Here is a 5366-nt window from a genome sequence, read left to right on the forward strand (position 1 = left end):
GATGTGGCGTGACCATGTGAGCTTGTTGTCGATAGTCACTCCGAGAAGTCTGGAATGGGTAACCCAGTCAATATTTTGGTCTCCAAGGCGTAGTGGTTTTAAGGGACCAATGAAGCTTCCTCTTTTTAAAACTATAGCCTCGCACTTTTTAGGGTGTGGAAAAAGAGAGTTCACCCTACACCATAAAAGTAGTTCGTTCAAGGCATCGTTAAGTAGTGTGGTGACATGGTCAATCGTGTTGCCCACACAATAGATTGATGTATAGTCCGCGTACATATAAACGTCACCTGAGGTGACTGAATCAGGTAGGTCGCTCGTGTACAAATTAAATAAAGTAGGTCCGAGTACCGACCCCTGCGGTATACCATAGGTAACTTGTGCATAATCTGATTTCTTTCCGTTCATGACGGTAAATTTTTTCTGTTGCTAAGATAGTCCTTCAACCAATCAAGCAGATTACCATCAATTCCAAAATAATGCTTCAATTTGTGGATTTGAATAGAGTGTGATACGCTGTCAAATGCCTTCTAAAAATCGATGAAGACAACACCAACCACTTTCTTTGAATCAATAGCACGTCGCCAAGTCTCTGTAAGATGGGCTAACAGCAGTTCAGTTGAGTATCCCTTACGGTATACGTAGGCCCACTGATTGTTGGTAAGTAGGCGATTATCTAACAAGACGTGTTTAACTAATGCGTCTGAAACACAAGATTCCAGGATTTTGCTTGGTACACTTAAAAGGGAGATAGGCCTATAGTTTCCTATTTCGGTCTCATCGTCTTTCTTGAATACTGGGTTAAGGCGGGCTATTTTCCAGTCATTGTAGACTCCCTGGTCCATACTCCGCACGTATAAGTTCGTCAGTGGCGCGGCGACGGATGGTCCGGCGAGCTTTAGTAGCTTTGGTGAAATACCGTCCGGGCCAGTAGCTTTGGATGGTTTCAAAGACGATAGCTTCTTTTCGATAATACTGCAAGATAGAGGTATGTCGGATAAGCGTGGAACTGCCTCCTCTATTATGGGTCTCAAAGGGAGTGGTTCAACAGATCTAGCCAATTTCTCGCCGATGGAGGAGAAATAAGTGTTCATTAGGTTAGCTTTCTCTTCGTCATCTACCGCCACGGATCTACCGCCACGGATGTCATCTACGCTACGGATGTTGAGGTGGGCGACCCTAAGATCTTTAGGGGCAGTACTTAGCTCCTTGGCAAAGTTGGTTAAAGGAGAAGTTCACTCCAGAATGGTCATTTATTTTCTCTACGCCAATAAAAAGTTTATACAAAGATATGTTATTCACGAAAATTTCAGCCTCCAACGTGCGCTATAACCCTACGAAATCTTTCTTTGAAGTAGCCCAAAAGTCGACCACTGAACGCCACCATTTTGGAGCCTGGTAATGTATGCGTGACGTCAAAGAGCTCAGCCTGAAGTTTGGCGGGAAAATTTTAATAGTCGAAACTCCTTGTTTCTTTGTAGTGGCGTTTGTTTGTCAAAATACAAATGAGATACAAAAATCTTTTCGCCGTCTTTCAATATCTAAAAGAAAAATTACTCAATAAGAATGGGTAGGGACGAAAAATTACTGCCAAACCGAACACAAATATTTGTGTGTTCCGAAAGCTATACGGGAGACTGCTTTGAAGAAGATCACAGATACAGTCTCCTACGTGGAATTCGAAATACCCACACACAAAAAAGAAAGAGCCAGACGCAATACCAACCAATGATGCGTTTATGTTATTTCACTTTTTAGTTGATTTCAGGGAGGACTTTTAATCAACCAGAGAAACTCTTCTTCATCAAATATAAGATCGCAACTCCCAAAGTGAACTTTATGTCATTTTTGTAGTTGACTGACTGAGCTAGAAATGTTTGAATTATTTCATTTTAGATCAAGCAAAATTTTAACTTAACTTATTACTTGTTTGTATCTTTTTCTCTGTCTTTTTCTCCTTCTATATTTATTTACATGTACAACCCAGTCATTGCATCCAAAATTGTTAACAACTAAGCCCGTTTTGTTATTTCTATTCTGAGAAGTGTTGTTGTCAATTTAAGTCAATTTTTGTTCATGCTGTAATTATTTGCCGTCGTCGTATTTGCTCGATTAAACGCGGGTCACCGATAAAACTCTGGCTTCGCATTATAATAAACGCCGAGTCAAAAATGCTAACTTTTAAATAAACACCGGGGACGTTTGATCGAGGTCCCGGCGTTTATTTGCGGTCGAGCAAACAAGTAAATATATTCTCTTAAATAGCACTCCTACGACAAACTGGTACGGTTTGCTTCTTTGGTAATTTTTTTATGTTCAAGTCCGGCGTAAAATAACTAGGATGGATGCTGTAAACAAAATGAAACAGCAATGTTCGCGTTCGTGTTGTCATGACTGACGCACTGTTGTTTATAACAGTAAACGTTTATAACTGCGGAGAACGTTGGCGACATTGCCGTTTATGGACTCATTGGTTGTTTATGTTCTGCAGCTCGGTTTGTAACAAATCTTGAATACTGTTACTTTGGTAAAAATCATCCTCGGAGACCCAAGAGCAGTTTGTCGGCCGGTACGACGAGAAAAATCGTGGTTCTCGGGACTAAAAAAATAATAGAAAATTGCACTTCGTTAATAAACACCGGACCCCGCCAAGTTTGAAATAAACGCCGGAGGTGTTTGATTTTGAGAAAATACGGTAAGCAAAATGACTAACCTCCATTCTTTCCTTATTCTTTCGCCTCCTTTCGCTTTCATGTCGTTTGAAGAGAGTTACAGAAGGAGATTTCTTAAAAATGGTTTATATTGCGTCTGGCTTTTTCTATCTTTTGTGGGTTTTTCCACGCAGGAGACTGGATCTCTGATCTACCGCTTTGAAGCAGCCTTCCACATAGTTTTCGGAACAAATATTTGTGTCCGCTTTTGAGCAATTGTTCTTTTAAATATCGGAAGACGGTGAAAATAAACACCTCTTTTTGTATTTCTTGGAGCTCTGTGTGAGCAAAATGGTTCTGCACAAACAGGCATTTTGACAAACAAAAGCCACTACAAAGAAATAAGGAGTTTCGAGTATTTAAATTTCCCCGCCAAACTTCAGGCTGAGCCCTTTGACGTTACGCATACATTACCAGCTCCAAGATGGCGGCGTTCAGATTTCGTAGGGTTATAGCGCACGTTGGAGGCTGAAATTTTGGTGGATAGCATATCTTTGTATAAACTTTTTATTGGCGTAAAGAAAATACATGGCCATTCTGGAGTGAACTTCTCATTTAAGTAGTCCTCGCCGGTTTCATCTTCGTCATCAGAATGTAAAACAGATACGAGCGTAGAAGATTGACGGTGTTTTCCTCAAAACCATAGGCTCTTAACTTGTTAAGCATGAGTCGCGGGTGGAGTGAGTCAAATGCTTTTGACATATCCGTAGATAATACAGCTACACATTGGTGCCCGTCCCTCGCAAGTTTCCATTGTTCCACCAGGGAGACAAGGGTTGTCTCGGAGCTATGAGATTTGCGGTAAGCGGTAATGCAATCTGATAGGCGACTTTCGAATTGAGAGGTGATTTGTTTGCTAATCAGCTGCTCAAAGATTTTGTCCACAGCAGAAAGGACTGTAACCGGTCTGTAGTTTTCTTTGTCGCGTGGATCGTCTTTCTTAAGACAGGTGTCCATTCTCCCCTTTTCCATTCACTTGACCACTTTCCACTGGAGATGCAGGAGTTATATAACTTAGTGAGGGGTGTGGCTAGTTCCTTTGCTCCTGTTTGCTCCCAATGCTCTACCACTGAGCTATCAAAACCACATGAGAGCGGTCGTACAACAACGGGTGACCCGAAAACACTGCCCCCGGTTAGGGCTTTCCACAAGTTGCTCGAGATTTCCCAAAATGTTGCCCGTAATTTCTCATAAAGTTGCTCAAAAGTTGCTCCAAAAATCCAAAAAAGTTGCTTCTGATAATAAAAGTTGCTCGAAAGTTGCTCCAAAAAATCCAAAACGCTGCTTCTAATCAAGATAATTTCTCTAAATATATGCTAATTTCGCTTTGAGGGTAAGATTTCTATCAGTTTTATGCAATTTTACAGCAAAAGAAGTAACTTAATAACATATTAAGGGGAAAATTTGTTAAATAACAAGGATTTCTTTAACTGAGAAAAATCGTGAAGATATCGATGACGTCATGTTTGCTGACGAGTTTTGTAGTTTTTTAATGCAGAAAGAGCAGAAAGTTGAAACGTCTTCAGATGTTATTCGGAATTCTTCGGCAAACTTCGTAAATCTTCGGAAACGTTGGTATTGCCTTTGAAGAGGAAATCCGCCAGGACTTCGAGTAGTTATTGGACAAAATTTTGTACCAAAACTATTTCCACCTGATTGCAAGCTTTTGTGTTACTGCTTCAAATATCTTATCGAAAGAAATCTTTTCTAACAACACCACACATCGAAAACACATTTTGAAGTTCCGCTGAATTCCACTGAATCGCTTAAAAGATGTAAGCTTTTGCCCATAGCTTGTGAACTTTAAATATCATTTTCTCAGACTCTGATCATGATAAGAAATTGTTGTACCAGAATTATTTCCACCTTATTGCAAACTTTTTTGTTACTGCTTCAAATATCTTATCAAAAGAAATCTTTTCTAACAACACCACACATCGAAAACACATTTTGAAGTTCCGCTGAATTCCACTGAATCGCTTAAGACGAATTTACAAAATGGCTACACGTGAGATTTTGCCCCTACCTTGTAAACTTTGAAATTCATTTTCTCAGACTCTGATAAGAAATTGTTGTTGGTGTTAACACGGATAATTACTTACATCTTTACCTTTTATTAAGGGTAGGAAATAACGCAATAGGATTTAAATTATTCTGGAAATTGATTTTTGTCCAACTTTAATAAATATTACTCGACTTCCTAGTGGACTCCGTCTGAACAACACTCGGATAACCTTCGGAGATCTTCGGTCTGGAAATTGCCCAAAATGCAACAAGTTGCTCGAAGGGGAAAAAAGTTGCTCGAATCCTGAAAAGTTGCCGAGCAACTTGTGGAAAGCCCTACTCCCGGTCCGTGGACCCCCATTAAGGACTGGATTTCTATCGGTGGCCTAGTGGGGATGATTCCCGCTTGGAAAACCGACGACCCGGGTTCGATTCTTCTTGGAGTTAACTTTTTTTAACTTAAATAAAGTTTAAGTGTGAAGTTAACTTCATGTATGAAAAAAAAAAAAAAAAAAAATATGAAGTCTCGCATGGTCAGAAGAAATGCTTGGTAATGCTATCCGAAATAAATAAATAATATATCGGAGATTGCGTGACGCGCGAGGCTCTTCCCGCCAATACACTAAACCCAGTCCCTCCAATCAAAACAGAACA

This window comes from Oculina patagonica, chromosome 8 (genome assembly GCF_052425735.1).
Source record: "Oculina patagonica isolate OP01 chromosome 8, crgOcupat, whole genome shotgun sequence".
Lineage (NCBI taxonomy): Eukaryota > Metazoa > Cnidaria > Anthozoa > Scleractinia > Oculinidae > Oculina > Oculina patagonica.